The sequence below is a fragment of the Choloepus didactylus genome, chromosome 2, assembly GCF_015220235.1.
Source record: "Choloepus didactylus isolate mChoDid1 chromosome 2, mChoDid1.pri, whole genome shotgun sequence".
Lineage (NCBI taxonomy): Eukaryota > Metazoa > Chordata > Mammalia > Pilosa > Megalonychidae > Choloepus > Choloepus didactylus.
In genome coordinates this window covers 76,410,113-76,432,055 of record NC_051308.1, presented here as the reverse complement: position 1 = coordinate 76,432,055, position 21,943 = coordinate 76,410,113, and positions in this window count along the sequence as shown.

Below are 21,943 nucleotides of genomic sequence, written 5' to 3'. Positions count from 1 at the left end.
CCCAACAGTGCATATATTCCAGCAAGTTTCACCAGCATTTCAGCAGATAGATTCCTGGTTGGCAGGCCCAGTTGCTGGGTAGCTTCCTGCTTAGCAGCTAAGGCCTGCAACATCTCCTTGAACTTCTCCACCATCCATTGAACTACAAACACACTTTCTCAGTGAGGTCTGGATCTCAGCCTTTAAAGGAGAGCTTTGCCAAATTTATTCTTTTCTTAGGTACTTTCCCCTAGCCCTAGAGGTATTAACTGCTGCCCATATTTGCTATTCCTGTATTATTTAGAGTTCTCTTTTAACCTTTACAGACCCTTTTGCTAGTTACTAATTCTTTATATTAAACTTTCTCTTTTCAAATTACAGGTATGTAGTCTATCTTTTGTTTGAATGCTGGCTGATACAGATATATACATATGTATATATAAGATGGTACTTCACCTCTGTGGTCTTTCTCCAAAACTTTTAATTCTTCTCTATTCATGAGAAAAACATCAAGCAACCTTAAATTGAGGGGCATTCTACAAACTATCTGACCAGTACCATCCAAAACTATCAAGCTCATCAAAGACAAGGAATGTCTGAGAAACTGTCACAGCCAAGAGGAGTCTAAGGGGACATCACAACTAAATGTAATTTGGTAACCTGGATGGGATGCCAGAATATAGACAAAAATGAATGAAATTCAAATAAATTATAGAGTTTACTATATGATAATACATCAATATTGATTCAATAGTTATGCCATATGTGCCATAGTAATGTAACATGTTAACAATAAGGGAAACTAGGGGTGAGGTAATATGGTAACTCTACTATCTTTGCAACTTTCCTGTAAATCTAAAACTGTTCAAAATTTAAAAAATTAAAAGTATATAGATAGATAATTGTCACTGCAATTTTTCATGGAACTTTTCAAGCTGATTCTAAAATGTATATGAAAGAATAAAAAATGAATAATAGCCAAAATTCACAAAGAAGACAAAGGTAGGATGACTTGCCCTTCCAAATATTGAGACCTTATTTTAAAGTGTCATACTAATTATGATAGTATGGTATTACAACAGGGATAGAAAGTAGACCCATAAATTATGGAAACTTGATGTATGACCAAGGTAGCTTTTTAGATCAGAGAAGAAAAGAGGAATTATTCAACAAATGGTACTGGGGCAACTTTTAATCATATAGTAAAAAATGAAATTCAATCAATACTTTACACCACACACAAAAATAAATCCCAAAAGGATTAAATATTTAGATGTGAAAAGGCAAAACACTGAATTACTTGGAAGGAAATGTAGAATAATACCTCTAAGGGCTCAGGAAAGGGAAGGATTTCTAAAACTGAAACAAAAGGCACAAACAAAAAAAAAGGAAAATATTTATGGATTCTAATTCATTAAAATTTGAAATTTCTATTCATACAAAGAAACCACGAATAGACTGAAAAGATAACCTATAAATGGAGAGAAGATATATGTAGTATTATAACCAATAGAGGGTTAGTATTCAGAGTACATCTAAATAACTATAACAAATGAACAAAAATATTAGTAGTTGAGTGAACAAAATATAGAAAAATAATTTTACAGATGAGAATTTTTTTTAATTTAAAACATTTTTAAAATATTGATAGATACTCAGATTCATCAGTAATTGGGAAATGAAAAGTAGAACTAACAGCATTTGCTGTTTTCTGTCCATCAGATTGACAAAAACTAAAAAGTGTGACAATACCAAGTGTTGGCAAAGTTGTGAAGTGATGGGAACTTTCATGTTGACTAAAGTGCACATTGTACCATTGTACAATCACTTTGGAAAACAATATGGAATTTCTCTGTAAAGCTGAATATGCATAAACTTTAAACCCAGTCATTCCATCCTAAATACATACCTCCTGTTTATAAACATAAATATATGTAAGAATGTCTAAAACTGCATCATTTGAAATATATTAAAGTGGAAATAATCCAAATTTCCTTAAAAAGTAATACGAATAAATGAATTGAAAGATATTACCATGAGGGAATATTGTATAGATCTGAAAAAATAAATGAACTTTAGCTACATCGAGTAACAAGGATGAACTGCCAAAGACTGTTAAATGATGAAAATAAGTATACAGACATATACATTGAACATAATCTTATTTATTTAATAGTTTTCAAAGGAAAATTAAACAAATTATTTTCAAGGAAAAATTCCTTGTGACAAAACTATAAAAAAACAAAGAAATTCAGGATAGTGGTTTTCTCTGTAGAGGAAGAAAGTACATGTGGTCAGAGTGGAATATTCAGAAGCCTTAAAAGTCCTAAAAATACTCTATTTCATAAATTGAATGGTAGATACACTGGGACCTATTTTTAAATTATATCTCATATATGTGTAATATGTTTAATAATATTTTAATTAGATATACATAAAGATCAATGAATAAAATATTTGAAAAGATATTTACCCACACTTTTGACCAAATAACTGAAAATTAAAACAACAAAATAATCTGTATCTATTGAACTAGCAAAAAAGTTAAATATATGCATATATAATAAAGGAAGACTGGATCAGGTACTCTTATGTTCTGTTTATTGAGGTAAATGATTATAGTATTTCTAGAAAATAATTTGCCAGTTTGCATCAAGAGCCTTAGAAACCATCTTCATCCTATGATGTACTATCTCTTCTAGTTATCACAGAAGTTCTCAGAAAGATTACGTACTGATATTCACCATGGCATTTCTCATAAACTCAAAAAACATAAGAACTTAATGTAGAAATAGAATTATAGACAAACAAATTAAGTTACAGTATATTCATTAGTGAAATATCAGGCAAACATTAAAAAGATATTTTCAAATTTTAACAAGATGAGAAAATTCTTATAGAGATTATGTGAGTGAAAAATCAGGATTTTACACTGCTTATGCATTAAGCCATTGTCCCCTAAAAGCCTTAAAAATTAATTTTCTTTGACTCTTTAATATATCATTTTGGCATCTACTGAAAGCTGTTTGACAATATTTACTATTAGATTTTTAGAAGAAATATGTCAGAATATTAACAGAGATTATCTCTGGACACAAAGATTATAGGGATTCCCATTATATTTTTAACACTTTTCTGGTTTTTTCAAAATCTCCCCTGAAAGAATGCATAATTTTATACAAAAAGATGTTATTAAAGTCTTATTAATTAGTTCAGTAAATATTATTAAATGCCTGCTCTGTTCTAACACTGCAGAAAATGTTTACGAACAAGACTGACAAGATCCCTGCTCCCTCAAACCTTATATTCAAGGAGAAGAAACAGAAAGTAAACAAGAAAAGAAAAGAAAACTGCTGGTTTCGATGTGGGATGTAGAGGAAGAGAAAACAAGATTATCTGAGCAAGTGGAAGAATATAGTATCATTTACTGAGAAAGGAAGGAAGAATCTCAATTTGTCAGATGTGTTTAGAGTTATTGTTCAAGTAATACATGTGAAATGCACATGTGAAGTAAAAGTGTTATTGGAAGTGACACTTGGTTGAAACACATTGTGAAAGAATATTATTTAACTCCCCATTCTCTCCAAGCCATGAAAAAAGTACTGTGGATGATTTTTGTCAAATACAAAGCCACAACTCAAAATGACATCCCAAGTTTCATAAGGTGAAACTTACACATTTAGGAAGGCTAGACCATCAGACCAGACCAGACCAGTTACTAAGAGGATATGATGCCACAGGGAAAACTTTGTTTTTATTATGAAAATTTTGGTCTAATGATTTCAGCACTGTTTGTCAAAGGAAACAACTTTGAAATTTGAAGGATTTCCAGATTCTATACTTCTTTGTGGCTTCCGGTTTTAATTTCTTAACATGCTCAAGATACTGAGAGAATTTGGCGTGGAAGCTTTTAAGAGACATTTTATAGTCAAATTCATTTCACTATCTGACAAAACTTTTAACAAAGTTTCCAAATCTCTTCTAACTGCAATCATCATCTTCACCTGGAGGACTGATTAGTCAGTTATTTTTGCTTTGAAGGGGAGAGAATACTTCAATTTAAGAATCATGCTGTCATCCCTAAATGTCTTCTAGCACACCCCTCATACTTTTGTCAATCCTCAGGAGATTCATATGATGTTATTAAATGTCAGCCTAGATCACTGTGACTTAACAAGAGCCAATTAGAAAAATTATTTCTACACATTCACACACCTGAAAGAGTAGCCTGCAGTCCTTAAATTCAAGTAGAAAAAAATTTCAGTATCATTTACATGACAATTAAAGTCATAATAAGTGCTCTACAAGTTAGTCCCTGCTATCCTCTTCCCTCTTCCCCTGGAATGCCCTTCTCCATCACCATCTGGTCTATTGTCATTATTCCTTCCATCATTACTCATCTTTCAAAGCATATTTTCCGGTGCCCCTTCACCTGAATTCTCTCACTGACCTACTTCTTTCCTCAACGTGGGTAGGTGTTGCCATATCCACAGGGACTACCCTCATGCTTATCTTTCTCATAGCACTTATCACACTACATCAAACTTGTTTACTTACCTGCAGCAAATAATCATTAAAGCCTAAGACACTGTATTAAGAGGCCAGGGATACAGCAGTAAAGAAAATAGTCTCTAGCTGAAAACTCTTCAAAGAAAGGGAACTTTTATAATTAATGCTCAAGTTTTTTTAATTGCATGAATAAGTAAATTTATTTGGAAATTAAATAGAGTTATTATCACAAATATAGTTATTAAAAAATTAACTTTGAGGATTATAATACCCTCTTGGATTAGTTCAAAACAAAAAGAAGTCTTCAAAAGTTGAGAAAACTTGCATGGGTCCATTGACCTACAATCTTGGAGAAACTAAAACACTAAAATCAGTCATAATATGGGGGTATTAGTTTTTCATAAAAGTTGAAAATGCATTTCAAAGTGCTGAAGCAATTCCTTTTTCCAGGCCATAAATATAGCTTGGTTTTGTTTTTTAGTTTTCACCTTTTCATGTTTGTTTGTGTGTGCAATGCTTTTAAAATGCCATAGTGTGTAAAAAAACTTGGAATTTAGAAATCAGAAACCTTGGATTTTAGTGCAATCAACATCACTTCAGATCTTTGGGGGAGGCTTTTAACATTTCTTTGCATCTGTTTTCTTATCTCAAATACTGAGGCATATAGATACTGGCCCTTCTACCTCAAAAGAATTTTATGAGGTTCAATTGAGTGATTATATGTATGAAAGTCCTTCAAAACTTAAAATTTGCTACAGAAACGTACTCTGTGGGAGATCAAGTTCCATCATTGCCATCAATGGTAGGAAGAATAATGCCCTCCTCAAAGATTTCCACATCCTAATCCCAGAAACCTGTGACTATGTTACCTTAGATGGCAAAAAGGGACTTTGTAGATGTGACTAAATCAAGAATCTTGAGATAGGGACATTGTCCCGTATTATTTGAGTGAGTCCAATATAATGATGAGTCTTTTTAAAAAAGGAAGTGGGAGAGTCAGAGAGAGAGAGAGAAGGAGATGTAGCAAAGGAAGCAGAAGTTGGAGTGAAGTGACCACAAGCCAAGGAATGCAGGCAGCCTCTAGAAGTTGCAAAAGGCAAGGAACAGATTCTCCTCCAGAGTTTCCATAAGGAATGCAGTTCTCCCATGATTTTAACCCCAGAAGACCCATTTCATTCTTCTGACCTACAGAACTTTAAGATAATAAATCCACATTGTTTTAAGCCACTAAGTTTTTGGTAATTTGTTACAGGAGCAATAGACAACAATAGACCATCCATGCTACATGATTAGTCCAACAAAAATGTATTAATATAAAACCCCTCAAGATAATATTCAAATGGTTATTGATGTGGACTTTAGTGAAAATGGATGATCATGAACATGCAGCACAGTGACATCAACATTTTTTAATGAATACATCTTCCAGGTAGATCCATGATTCAAAGCCAAATGTCTTTCTTTGGGAATACTAAATTCCAGAACCCTTGCCAAAAGACTGAGTAGAACTTCTTGCCAAACATTTAAGTGTTAAATTTTGGTGATTCCCCTCAGTGCTTTTAACAAGTCTGGTTCATCTTTACTGAAATTGATTCATTTCACCATTTTTTAAGAGGACATTTTGACTTCTATGATAATGCACTCTTCATAAACTTTGCTTATAAAGATAGCAGGATAAACTTACATACTGTAGACCTACCACAAACTTCTTATGAAACCTTTTATAAAGGCTTGTTCATTCTTGCTTTATGTGCTTGACTATGCAACTGGAAGAATAACTGTCCCCCCAGAATCAGGTATAGAGAGACCAGGAAAGTCACTCTGCTCCTACACGTTGCATCTATGCTGGAGCCCACGTGTGCCTTCCACTGGTAATTCATTTTCCCTCTCTGGAGTTCACAGTGACTGAAGATACTTGGATTTCAAAATATTTTTGTTGGTATTTGTTTGTTTTTAATCCAGAGAGGTAAAAGTATAACCAGTACCACCACCAGTTCCTTTCCTGTTTTCTAGCTTACTGTTTTGATAAATGTCCGTAGTTAATGTCTTTCTCAGTTAATATTATTTAGAATAAGCATCTGTTCTGAGTTTGCCCAGTCATTAAGATGACCATTAACATTCCCATTAATCTCATAGTTCCTTAATATTCTTAAATGCAGATTTTATAATCTCTGATGTAATAAAAACAATTTCCCCAGGACACACTTAATTCAAACAGATTATGCCAGTTTCTATTCTATTCTGCTGAATTTTTGCCTGCCACATCGAGGGGAAATAGCTGGAAAATCACTTATTTTAAGGTCTCTTCCTGATGTTGGTCTAGGTTCAGTGATATTAATGATTCAAACTGAATGAATACTTGCAGTAAAGGAAATGGAAATTACATTTTTCTGGAAACTTCTTTATATCACCATTAAATCATATGAAATGGTTTCAAATTGGAAAGATTCCACTCTGCCACATCAGCTCTGTGGCTCCAACTGGGTATTTTCCTTCAATCTAAAAACTTCCTTTAGATTAGTTTAAACTTAAATTAACTTCAGCTGGAAAGTGGGCAAAGAAAAATATTATGTTTCAACTGTAAATTTTGAAATGACTGTTGTTATGTCCCTTTGCAGATTTTGTAATGGCAAAACTGTATTGACTTTACAAACAACCCTTCTTTTTAACTGATGTGCATGATACACATGGTTTAGGAAAAAGAAACCAGTTATGGTCTGAGATCCATTTATAATGAAGTAATGTCTCTAAATTACCACTGACATTCTACCTTCTTTGGTGACGAGTCTTGCAAAACCAACAGCTAAAGTAATAAATTTATTTCTTCAGTTGGTAGAGGTTTATAACCAATACTTCCTTTCATGAGTGCCCTTAATTTTAATGTATTGAGGACTGAGTTATAAATTAATTAAAGAGGATCCAGTAGGAGGAATATAGAACTGGACAGCTTAATTTTGAAGCCTTGGGATGTAACAACGTATCTCTGAAGGCTAAATTTCATCAAACTGACTCTACTTTTAAAGAAATTTAAATTGCTCTTTAATTAGAGAGACCAATTAATTTGGTTATCCATCACAGCTTGGGAGATCAAGGCCCCCCAAATAAGATGGTAACTTATTCTTAGCAATAACAAGTTCATAAATATGCCATACCTAGATCACTAATTTTATGCAAGAAGTTTAATATAATAAAATTATTTTAGCAATTACATAGTATGGACTTGTACTTCCAGGAGTGATAGACCAACCCTCCTACTGAAGACAACTAGAAAATCTGGACAAATTATTTTTTAAATAACTGCTTGATAGAATTTTAGAGCTTATAAGAAGAGTGAAGAATTACTGACCCAGAAGCCAGAGGAGGACAAAGGCCTAGGTAGGGAGCCTGGAGTTTGGGTCACTTTTCCCCGGTGAATCACAGAGGAAGAGACTGAGAAGTTGAAGAGTGCTTTTAACAGCCTCACAGGGTTTGGCAGACAGGGATTAGGGTCCAGAATCTGCCAAGAGGGTGTCTGATGAACGTTCTGCCTTGTTTGAGCAGAGAGACTTGCACCCTAGGAAGTGGGGTGAACCAGAAATAGATGGCCCTCCCAGAAACTGAAACTCAACTTTGAATTACCTTAATTCCTAAAACTGGAATAATATGGAAGAGCCAGACTGAGACAAGTATAAATCCACTAGAGGAAGATTAAATCCAATTGTTTCTATAATTTTGCAAATATGAAGTCTTGCATAATCAAAAATAACCAGGCACATAAAGGGACAACATGGCATGAAGAGAAAGCAGCAGGGGAAAAAAAAAAATTAGCCCTATAGGGGCTTCAGATAGTGGAGTTAACAGACATGGAATCAGGAAGTGTTAAAAAATTGAAACAGAAAAAATCTGGCATAGAGTGACTGTTGGAGTCATATTGAAAATCTCTGGAGCTATTCAAGTGAGTAAGAGAAAGGATTACTGAAACACCAAATTGCTGAAGCATCTCTGCTTCTAGACACTAACCAATACTTAACTTGTCCACTTTTCCCTAATTCCATCCTAGAATCACTCAGCACAAGTCCAAAGCTCACAGGAAGAACTGCCCTACCACCTCTTGCTGACACACCCCATGAATCCTTTGGAGTGCATTCTCCCTGGCTGCAGCAACATAAATTAACATAAATTAACCTAACACTAACTACAGATGTGTGTCTGGTAGTCTTTGGCTGGTGGGCTTTGACACAATTCAGTAAAAGAGTTAGTAGGATCATTTCTCTCCATGAGGTATAGGAAAGCTCAGATATGGCTTTCTGTCAATTGTAGACATGCAATTTAAGAGTTCAGAATGTGAGATAATTCTTTGAATTGTGTGAGTAATCTAAATGTTGCAGAAATGCCTTGGATATTTAATTCAAACTGATAGAATATCTGAAGAGGTTAATTATAGTTACATAATTTAGAATTCTTAAGACTATATACACTCTTCTAGGAACCAAAATAGTGACACTGACATCATGATATTAGCACACCTAACACAGATGATGTAGTCCTTGAAATTTTATATAATTCTTTCTTGGCTTAATCATTTTAAGTTACAATTTAGCAACTTAAACTTAAGAGATGTTTGCCTTGGCCACTGGTTTATAATCTACTTATCATGAACAGTGAAAGTCAACATTATTTGATTTTCTTATATATTTACTTTTGAAGCCTTGTCCAGTTGATTGCTAGAGGTAAAGTTTTCCTCAGTACCAGACCCTGTCAGGGACCGAAGTAATCAGAGTCCCAGCCAAGCAACTGGGATATTTTAAAAGTAGGTGATTCTCAATTACCTCCAGGATTGAGAATCACTACTTTAAATCTCTATATCTTGAAACCAACACAAACAAAAAAATCTTTTTAAGGATAATTAAGAAAATTTTTTCAGATTAAATTATCTTATTGTGTGAGTTACCTGTTAACTGAAGCAAGGTTTGATTTATCACAATAATAAAAGTCCTTTTGGTAACCAAGAGAAAGGTGTCATATAGGCAGCCTTTCTACTACATTCATTCTACAAAGATTTACTGAGTACTAGGAATGCCTAAGCACTGGAAACAACAGGTAACAAAATAGATATGGTTCCTCAAGGACTTTATAGTCTGGAGGGGGAGATGGACATTAACCAAATAGTCATACAAATATGTGTTAAAGAATGATCTGTGACAAACGCAATGAAGAAACAGTGTGAGGTGCTTTCAGAGAATGCGTGGATGGCTACTGACCTAGTAGGAAAGGTCAGGGAAGTTTAGTTTGAGTCTGAGTTGAAATGTTTGAATTTGAGGAATTAACTAGGGGAAGTGAGATGTGCAATGTATCCCAGAAAAGGAAAGATAATGCACAACATCCTCAAGAAGGTAAGCAGTATAGGGCAGTGCTTCTCAGACTTTAATGTGGAAAACAATCATCCAAGGATGTTATTAAAAGGTCATTTGTCTTTCAGTAAGACCTATTATATATAAAACAAATATATATAAACATATTTGGAAGGATACTACCACAGTATGCTCATTTTGCTGGTCTATTTTCTGACTGTTCTTTAATGTGAATATTTTAATATTTGAAATAAATTTCATGTTGAAAAGTTTTAAAAAAAGAAAGGTATTAGGTCTGAAATGAAACCTGGGATTCCATATTTCTAACAAGTTCCTAGGTGACACTGATGCTGCTGGTCAACAGACTACACTGAGTAACAAGAGAAGGACATTTGAAAAACTAAACAAATTTTAGTGTACTGAACCACAGAGTCAGGGAGAAATGAGGCAGGAGCCATATTATACTGTAGGGCCACATAGGTTACTTAGTTCTAACAGCTTGCCAATTGATTCACTTGCCTTTCTAGGTTGATTATCATTATCATTTAGAATTAACAATTTTCTCTCTGTTTTCCCAATCTTTATAAATCATTTTATTGTATTGCCTAGAACCTCCAGTACAATCTTGAATAATAGAGAAGATAATACAATTTCTTCTTCTCCCTGACTTGAATGAGGATGCTTCTAAAGTTTCACCAATAAGTATATTTGCTTTAGTTTTTATTATATACTATTTGTCATGTTAAGGAAATTTCCTTCTATTCCTTGTTTGTTAAGAGTTTGTGTTTTCTTTACTTGTGATAGGTGTTAGATTTTATCAAATGACTTTCATTATCTATTAAGACATCAAGAAGTCTTATCCCATTAAATCTGTTTATGTAATAAATTATAACGATAATTTTTCCAATGTAGAACCATCCTTACATTTCTGGGAAAAATCAAACTAGGCCATGAAATATAATTGTTTTACTTCACTTTGTATTCAACTTACTAATATTTTACTTAGGGTTTTTACATTTACATAAAACCTGTGGAATGTGGCTAAAGAGTATTCAGAGGAAAATAATATTTGGTGTAATGCACTTATTTGAGAACATTTAAAACTGAAATTAAATAAATTCAGCTTTCAATTTGAGAAGCCAGATAAAGTAAGTCCAAAGGGAGTGAAATAAAAAGAATAGAAGAGCAGCAATTTAAAAAATAGGAAACAAAACTAAAGAAAAAAGAAAAGTTGGCCAATAAACCAAAACCTAAATGTAAGATGAAAACAGTAGATGATAGTCAAGATAATCAAGCAAAAAAGAAGAATCCACAAATCCTTGATAAAAGCATGAAAAATAGACTTACCTCAGATACTGAAGAGATTTTTAAAATTATGACAAATATCATCTATATGTTATATGTACAATTTTATTAAATATAAAGTACCAATAACAGATCATGAAGTAGCAGAAAACATGAATAGAATAAGATTTATGTAAGATATTGATAGGGTAGTAAAAGATAACAACTCTCAAAATGCCCCAACTATCTACAGTTTTATAGGAAGGCTCAGTTTATCTTCAAGAAACACGTATTTCCCATTTTTTTTCAATTTTATTGAGGTATATTCACACACCATACAATATAATTCCCATTTATACAAAATGTCCCAGAACCAATTTTATTTATGAACAGAAATGTAAAATACCTCATTGAAATATTAGAAAATTACTGTTATGCTAGATTTGGTCATGACAGTTTTACTTTTGGCTCTTTATTTACTGGATTTTTCTTCTTTTCTCCATTTGCCTGTTTTCTGTCATTTGTTCAAATTTTATTTCATTTATTTCTTAAATAGTTTCAAAGTTATATATTCTATTCTGATTCTTCCGTGAGTCACCCTTAAATTTTAACACACATTTTAAACTTATTATATTCATTTATAATTGTTGCTCTAATAAATTACCACGGATTAGTGACTTAAAACAAAACATTTTTAATTTTATAGTTCTGGAGGTCAAATGGGTTGGCAGGTTGCATTCTTTCTGGAAGTTCTAGCGGAGAATCTGATTCCATACCTTCTCCAGTTTCTAGAAGCTACCCACATCCCTTAGCTTGTAGCCCCACATCATTATGATCTCTGCTTCTAATGTCACATCTTCTTCTCTCTCTGACCCTCTGTCTCCCTTTTTTATAAGGACCTTTTTAATACATTTGACCTTCCCATATAATCTGGGATAATCTCTCAATGTCAAGATTCCAGACCTAATCACATCTGCAAAGTTCCTTTTGCCATGTGTTCTAGTTTGCTAATGCCACTGGGATGCAAAACACCAGAGATAGATTGGCTTTTATAAAAGGGAGTTTACTTGATTACACAGTTACAGTCTTAAGGCCATAAAGTGTCCAAGGTAACACATCAGCAATCGGGTACCTTCACTGGAGGATGGCCAATGGTGTCTGGAAAACCTCTGTTAGCTAGGAAAGGCATGTGGCTGGCGTCTGCTCCAAAATTCTGGTTTCAAAATGGCTTTCTCCCAGGATGTTCCTCGCTAGGCTGCAGTTCCTCCAAAATGTCACTCTTAGTTGCACTTGGGGTATTTGTCCTCTCTCATCTTCTCCGGAGCAAGAATCTGCTTTCAATGGCCATCTTCAAACTGTCTCTCATCTGCAGCTCCTGTGCTTTCTTCAAAGTGTCCTTCTTAGCTGTAGCAAGCTCGCTTCTTCTGTCTGATCTTATATAGTGCTCCAGTAATTTAATTCAGACCCACCCTGAATGGGCGGGCCAACAGCTCCATGGAAATTATCCAATCAGAGTCATCACCCACAGTTGGTGGGGCACATCTCTATCGAAAACACTCAAAGAATTACAATCTAACACTGATAGGCCTGCCCACACAAGATTACATCAAAGATAATAGTGTTTGGGGGGACACAACACATCCAAACTGGCACACCATGCAAAGTAACATATTCATAAATTTGGGGATTAAGTTGTGGGCATCTCTGGGAGGCCATTATTCTGCCTAAAGTTAAATAAATTCCCATTTTCCCATCTTGCCTTCAAGCAATATAAAAACCTTTAATGGTTTCCTCCATTCTCTCCCACTTCAAAGCCACAAGCTTCCCATGTTGATACTTGTAATTTTTTTTCAGATTTCTATTTAAAATTTTGTATATACTAAAAAGCTGTTTAGACCTAATAATACATGTTTCCTTACCTTACATTTTTCTTCATAGCTTACCTATTCCTCTGGAATTCTTGGTGTTTTTTTTTTCTTGATATGGCATAGCAAATAGTAATTGATTTAGACAGGGTCTCTGAGAAGAAAATGTCTAAGTTTACTTAAATGAAAACCCCTTTATTTTGCACTCACAATTGAAGGATTATTGGCCAAAGTATAGAATTCTATGTCCAAAGATATTTTACTATCAAATTTTGAGACTCTTTATCCACTTGTTATCTTAGATATTGTTGGTTAATCTTATTTTTGTCATTTCTCTGTAGAAAATCTGTTTTTTCCTCTATTGAAATTTTCAGTAAATGTCTTTTCTATCTTGATCAGCATGGACTTTTGCTTACAAGTTAATGGGCCCTTTCTGCATATTGAGTCGTTTTTCCTTCAATTCTGGGAATATTTTTCCTGATATTTAAAAATTGCGTTCCCTTCATTCTATGTTTTGTTATGTGTATATATTTTTTTCTGCCTGCCTATACAGGTAGTAGAAATTTTGTCCTCTGTGATTCTTTATTTCAAATTGTCTACATTTTGTCCTTTTGTGCTGTGTTTTAGGGAAATCCCTGATATGAATTGCAAAGGTACAATTTTCTCTTTTGCTGGGTCAAAAATGTAATTTAAGGTCACCAACTGACTTATACTTTTACCAATCAGATCTTTTGTTTTTATAATCACTAGTTGATATTTTTAATAAGTGCAATATTACTTTCCATAACTCCAAATATATCAATTATTAATTATATTCATTCTAAATCCTGTTCTAAATGCTCTAGGAAGAGCATTTATCCAAGTATACATTCTGCAAATTTTTTTCATGGCTTTTCTCAAATGTTTGATGAGAATTATTTGTATGCGCATCTCAGTATTTTAGAATGCCTCCTAGACTATTTTCTGTATCTCTTTGGACAGCCCAATTGGGAAGAAAGTTGCTTGCATTCTCATTGCTGACAGTTCCATCAGTGTTCATGAGCATAGGGGACTAGATTTACAATTTGATCCCAAATACTTTCTTTTCTCCATTATTCTTCACAGTTTCTGATTCACAAAGCTTCTGATTCTCCATCTTATTTTTTAGTTTAAAGTTCCTATTCTCCCAGAACTCACTTTCTGGAATCTCAGGGAGATCCTGGATGGAGCCACTTCTATTGCTAGCATACTAGCTAGATGGGCTCAGAATTTTCCAGATCATCAGTTTCTGGTTTCTTTGTGCTTAAGAGTTCATTTCTCAGCTTACCCTTTTCCTTTCTCATTTCAGCATAAGTTGCAAGAGAAACCAGGCTGCACCTTCCATACTTAACTGGGAAATCTCCTCAGCTAAGTATCCAAATTCATCACTTTCAATTCACCCAATGTCAGAATTCAATTTCCTCAAATTCTCTGCCACTTTGAAACAAGAATCATCTTTCCTTCATTTCCAATAACATATTCATCATTTCCTTCTAAGGCCTCATCAGAAGTTCCTTTAGTGTCCTTATTTCTACCAATAGTCTCTTTCAAGCAATCTAGGCTTATTCAAGTCAAGCTCCTCAAAATTCTTCCAGCCTCTACCCATTACCCAATTCTAGGCCTGTTTCCACATTTTTAGGTGTTTGCAATAGCAGTATCCACTTTCTGATTCCAAAACCTGTTTTGGTTTCCTAGCTGCCAGAATAAATACCATGAAATGGGTTAGCTTAAACAATGGGAACTTATTGGCTCACAGTTTTGAAACTAGGAGAAGCCCCAAATCAAGGCATCATCAAGGTGATACTTTCTTCCAGGAGACTGTGGCATTCTGGGCTGGCTGCCCATGATCCTTGGTCCTTAACTTTTCTGGCACATGGCATTGCACATGGCAGCCTCTCTTGTTTCTCCTTTCTCTTCTGGGTTCCACTGATTTTCAGCTTCTGGCTGCTCCCTCTGGCTTTCTCTTTCTCTGTGACCTTGTCTATAAAGCCCTCAGTAATAGAATTAAGGCCCATCCTGATTCAGTTGGGCCACACCTTAACTGAAGTAACCTCATCACAAGGTCCTATGTATAACATGTCATATCCACATGAATGGATTAAGTTTAAGAACATGCGTTTTTAGGATACATAGCTCTAAACCACCACAATGATTGTTAATGGCATCTTTATATTAATGGCCCAAAACTGAAACAACCCAGATGTCCTCCATATATCCTTGGTTAAATAAACTGTGGCATGCTAATATCATGAACTACTAATCAGAAGTAAAAAGTAATGCTATTGATACACACAAAAAATTTGCATGGATCTCCAGAGAATTATGCTGAGTTTAAAAAAAAGTCAATCTCAAAAAGTCATATAGTGTATATGATTTCATTTACATAAGATTCTTTGAAATTACAAAATTACAGCAAAGAAGAATAAACTAGTGGTTTCTTTTAGGTTAGGGATGGTAAAAGAGAAATAGGAAATAGGAAGCATGAGCAAGATATTTAGGGTGATGGAACACTTCTGTATCTTCCTGGTTTTGATGGTTACATAAACATACACATGTGATAAAATGACATAAAACTATATATACACACATTGTGCCAATGTCAACTTCCTGGTTTAATACAAAAATATAGTATAAAAGATGTAACCATAGGGGGAAACTTCATGAAGAATACATGCATCCTCTTTATATTATCTTTGCAATTTCCTCTGATTCTAAAATTATTTTTAAAAAGTGGTGACTGGGACCTGAGAGTCATTTAATTTGGATGAGCTTTGCTTAGTCATGTTTTCTAATGATTTAGCATAACTCTCTGGGGCATTTGGTTGAAATTTGAGTAAATTGCCACTAGATGACACCATAGATTGCATAACCAACAATCAGAATATTCCCTCAGTTTGAAATTTATTTACTCTTCTGTTCTTTTCAAAAACATAATTTTTGAAATATAAAATATGAGATTTATAGTCAGAAAAAATTTTACTCACTGTTGATTTAAGGAATATTGCAGTGTTCTCATCGTCACATTAATTATGTCTTAAAACTTATAGTTCCTTTGTTTTTTTAAAAAATATTTGGTCCTATTGAAAAGAATTTTTAGGTAAAAAATCTTCTAAATATTTCCTCGGAGGAGAGCCATATTTCTTTGTGGCCATAACTAAAGATGGAAGGGGGTGTTTGAGGATTTAAAAAAAAAAAAAAAAAAAAAAGGCTTTTAGGTCTATGCTTTAAGTACCAAAACTAATTACAAACCAACTTTAGATCAGAAAGTATCTGCAGGGTGTTCCTTATTTGCTCTGATTGTCTAGGAGTGCTTTCAGGCCTGTAACCCCACAGTACATTTTATTGAACATTCATCTGTTCTCCCAATCTTGGAGTGCAATAAAGGTCCTGGTAAGGGGATAAATATCCCCACCTCAGGACACTTGCATTTTTTGATAACTTTTTCTGGAATAATCTCTTCCCTGATGTACAGATGGTCCACTCCGTCATTTCATTCAAGTCTCTCAGATGTCATCTACTCAGATGTCTTGCCCAAGCCGCCCTAGCAGATATAGCATCTGTCCATCTCTAGCCATGCTATCTGCTTTCTTTCTTTCAAGTACTTACTTGACATTACATCCTGTATTTTTCCTCTATTACCTTTAGGCCACAACAGAATATGAATTCTATGTGTGGGGACCCAGGCCCTGGGCCCCCTCCCCTCCATAGTGATTTCACATAGCTATATATGTGACCTGGCCAGATGTCAAAAGTCATCAGACCTCCTCAGGGGAGGAAAAAAATATAAACAAAGCATTGAAACTCCTCTCCTCTGATCACTGCCGATAACAAATTTCCACACCCTTGTATCACAAGGCCCTGCTGAAACCCTGTTCTCACACTCTCCTTGTCCTAACCCTTATAACCACCCACTGGCACCTCCTGCTTTTGCGAAGCCCTAACTTCCAACTTTCCTGGCTTATCTCCTGTAAGTAAGTCTTATTAAACTCATGTCTAACTCCATGCCTGGCATGTTCTTCAGTCTTGGGGCTGGGTTGGAACATTACGAGAGCAGGACCTTAGTCTATTTTATTCATGTTTGCCTTCCACCTGGATCAGTAAAACAAATATTTGTGAGATAAATGAAAAATTAAGAGAAATAATGTGATTAGACATATAGTATATGCTCAATAAATTAGAATTTATCTAAAAACTAGTGGTTTTAGAGCTCCTGTGTCTTCTACATTGCTAGCAAACCTGTTCCTGATCTCCTATTCTGATGTCTAAAAATCTATAAGCCAAACATGGCTGTCTGAAGCTCTTAGCAGCTTAATATTTAAAATACAATTGCTTCCAGATGCTTGTAGGAAGATAGTGATGTAGGGAGCTCCAGGACTCAGCCCTCCCACCAAAACAACTATTAAACAGGCAGGAAGTGACTGAAACAACTATTTTGAAACTCTGGAGGTCAGAGGAACACTGTATGACATCCAGGGAAGAGCATGAGGAAGAGGCTGATAAACTTCACTAAAGAACAGTAAATTGCTCTCTCTGTGTGCTGGCTACTGGTTCCCACCAGTGCCCATGCCCTCCTCTTGTGGCAGACCACAGAAGGGCCCAGTCCCTGGCTAGCTTGCTGATAATGGAAAGAGACATAAAAATCCTATTCCCCAAGAACAGGGGTGGGCATGTTTGGTCACTAATCACAGTTTTTGATTAGCAACTTTGGATCACCAGGGGCCAAGCTCAGAGATCAGCTAACATTTCAACCCATCTTGGACAAAGACAGTGGCAGGATTATTTCAACCTGCTTGGACAAAGGTAGGGGCAGCCATTGTTTCAACCCTCCCCTGACAGGGACGTCCAGTGGCAGGGGTGGAGGTTTAAAGATGCTACAATTCCTCAAGGCTGCAGGGAACAGTTTGTTGAAGGGATGCGTTTGCTGGGCAGGCCAGGAAAGCTCAGCTTTGGGGATCTGCCAGAGAAGCTCTTGGCACCCTTCTTGATTTCTACCAGGGACATTTTTGAGCCAGTCTGTGACCCCTCTCCTTCATGGGTCCCTGGCTCCGTTTAAGTTGGGAAAAAATGACTTGGAAAAGTCCTCTCAAATGTGCCCAAATTTGCCTTCCAGGCAAAAGCATCTTGAGACAATTAAAGGCAAGTAAAAAACTGTAGAGCAACCAAACTCCCATAAACGGGAATTCCAAAACTAACACGCAAAAACCCAGGACAAGACAGAGGCCCAAAAAGACAGGGAAATCCCTGCACACTGCATTCACCTTGTGTGGACCTTCCTGAAAGGAGGGCTGAAGCACAAGAAAATCTCTGCCTTATCACCTGCTGTTTACACAACAAAGAAATAGACACTTCAGGGGATAAATCCCAAGATTAACATTTTAAAATATTACAATGTCAATATGCAACAAAAGAGTACAAGACAAACAAAGAAATGGGAAATGATGGTCCAACCAAAGGAAGAGTAAAAAAAATCCAGAAAAAAACATTGAAGAAGATGAGAATGTGGACATACCAAACAAAGTCTTTTAAAAAATGTTCTTAAAAACACTCAAGGAATTGAAGGAAAATACAGAGAAACAACTAAAGGATACAAGGAAAACAATGAATGAACAATATGAGAATCTAACTAAAGAGATAAAAATTATAAAAAAGAATCAAACAGAACTACTGGAGTTGAAGACCACAATAACTGAAATGAAAAATTGCCAGGGGTGATTCAAGAGCAAATTGGAGCTGGAAGAAGAAAGAATCAGTGGGCTTGAAGAAAAGACACTTGAAATGAGTCAGGCTGTAGAGGAGAAAGAAAAAAGAATTATAAAAAATTATAAAAAGGAATTATAAAAAGCAAAAATAAGACATCTCAGGGAAACCATCAAGTGCAACAATATACTCATTATGGAGTCCCAGAAAGAGAAGAGAGAAAGGGGCAGAAGGAATAGTCAAAGAAATAATGATGGAAAACTTCTCAAACTTAGTAAAAGATGGGTGTATGCACATCCGAGAACCTCAGAGAACACCAAACAGGAAAAACATGAAGAAAAAACATTCCATCATATATTGATCACACTATCAAATGCAAAGGAAAAGGACAGAGTTCTAAAAGCTGCTAGAGAAAAGCAATGTGTTATGTACAGAGAGTCCCAATCAGACTGAGTTCCTATTTCTCATCAGAAACCATGGAGGCAAGAAGGCAGTGAGATGAAATACTTAATTACTGGAAGGAAAAGCTACCAGCCAAGAATTCTATATCTGGTGTGACTTTTTTTCAAAAATGAGTGTGAGAGTAAGATGTTCTCAGATAAAGAAAAGCTGAAGGAATTCATCACCACTAGAACTTCCCTACAAGCAATGCTAAAGGAAGTTCTTCAGACTGAAAGGAAAGGAGACTAGATAGCAGTTCAAAGCAGCATAAAGACAGAAGCATCTGTGGTAACATAACTGTGCCAGTTTGAATGTATTATGTTCCCCCAAAATACTGTGTTGTTTGATGCAATCTTGTGGGGCCAGATGCATTAGTGTTGATTAGGTTGGAATCCTTTGGTTGAGTGCTTCCATGGAGATGTGACTCAATCAACTGTGGTTGAGACTTTTGATTGGATAATTTCCATGGAGGCATTACCCCACCCATTCAGGGTGGTCTGAATTAAATCACTGGAGCCATATAAAACAGCTGGCAAACAGAAGGAAATCAGAGCTGCAGCTGAGAGACATTGTGAAGAAGGCCATTGAAAGCAGACTCTTGCTCTGGAGAAGGTAAGAGAAGACAATATACCCTAAGAGCAACATTTTGAAGAATGCACAGGAGCTGAGAGAGAAGCTGGAAAACAATCTAGGATTAGCAGATGCCAGCCACATGCCTTTTCAGCTAACAGAGGTTTTCCAGATGCCATTGGTTGTCCTTTAGCAAAGGTACCCTATTATTGATGCCTTACCTTGGACACCTTTATGGCCTTAAGACTGTAACTTTGTAACCAAATAAATCCCCTTTATAAAAGTCAATCCATTTCTGTTATTTTGCTTAATGGCAGCATTAGCAAACCAGAACAGTAACCATTTGGGGAATTATAAATGCCAGTGTTATTATAGTGTATTGTTTGGTATGAAACTCCACTTCTTACTTCCTACAGGTGCTACAATGCAAATGCATAAAAATAATGATAAATCTATAATTCTGGACTTAAAACATACAAAGATATAAGTGGGAAAAAGTACAAAAAATAGTGAGGTAAAAGAGGCATACAGAAAAAGTATATGGGCATGCTATTAAAGTTAAGTTGGTATCAAACCAAATATGATTTTCATATGTTTATGATGTTAAGTTTTAACCCCCAGTAACCACAAGGAAAATGGATGAAAAATCTATCCAGAGAGAAATGAGAAGTCACTCAATATTGTACAATACAAAAAATCAAATAAATATAAAAGTAGGCATTAACAGAAGTGAGGAACAAAAAATAAATGAGACTTAAAAAGACTAAATAGCCAAATGGCAGAAGATAGTTGTGCTGGTTTGAAGTATTATGTCCCCCCAAATGCCATTTTCTTTGATGTAATCTTGTGTTGGCAGACGTATCAGTGTCGTTCAGATTGTAATTCTTTGAGTGTTTCCATTAAGATGCACCCTACACAACTGTGGGTGATGACTCTGATTGGACAATTTCCATGGAGGTGTTACCCCACCTATTCAGGGTGGGTCTAAGTTAAATCACTGGAGCCATACAAATGAGCTGACAAACAGAAGGAACTCAGTGCAACTGTGAGTGACATTTTGAAGAGCAACTGAGAGTGACATTTTGAAGAGGAGCTACAGCCAGGAGGGACACTTTGAAGAATGCACAGAAAGCTGAGAAAGTAGCTGCAGATGAGAGACAGTTTGGAGATGGCCATTGAAAGCAGACTCTTGCTTCAGAGAAGCTAAGAGAGGACAAATGCTCCAAGAGCAACTGAGAGTGACATTTTGAAGAGGAGTGTGGCCTAGAGAGGAAGATCCTGGGAGAAAACCATTTTGAAACCAGAACTTTGGGGCAGACGCTAGCCAGGTGCCTTCCCAGCTAACAGACATTTTATGGACACCATTGGCTATCCTCCAGTGAAGGTACCCTTTGTTGATGGACACTTTATGGCCTTAAGACTGTAACTTTGTAACCAAATAAACCCCCCTTTATAAAAGCCAATCCATTTCTGGTGTTTTACATTCTGGCAGCATTAGCAAACTAGAACAATAGTCCTGTATTAACAGCAGTGATTTTAAATGTAAATGGATTAAATTCACTCAAAAGGCAGAGATTGACAGAATGGATTTAAAAAAAAAAAAAAAAGCATGACCCAACTAGCTGCTGTCTGTAAGATACTCACCTTAAATTCAATGATACAAGTAGGTTGAGGGTGAAAGGATTGGAAAATATATACCATGCAAGTAATAACCAAAACAGGTGGGGAAGCTATACTATTAGTCAAAGTAGACATTAAGTCAAAAACAGTTACAAGGGACAAATATGGTCATTAAATAGTGATAAAGGGGACAATTCAAAAAGATGTTACAATTATATATGTGCACCTAACAGTGGACCCCCAAAACATATTAAGTAAACCTGACAGATCTGAAGGGAGGATGACAGTTCTACATTAATAGTAGAAGACTTTAACACACATATCTCAGCAATTGATAGAATATCTGGTCAGAAGATTGATAAGGAAGGACAAGACATGAACAAAACTGTAAACCAATTAGACCTAACAGACATACAAAGAACACTCCGCCCAACAAAAAGAGAATGCACATTCTTCTCAAGTGCACATATATCATTCTCCAGGAAAGATCATATGTTGGGTCACAAAACAAGTCAAAATAAATTGAAAAATTTTGAGATCTTGTGATGTATATTCTCCAACCACAATGGAATGAAGCTAGAAATCAATAACTGAGGGGAAAAAATGGAAAAATTTCAAATATGTGGAAAT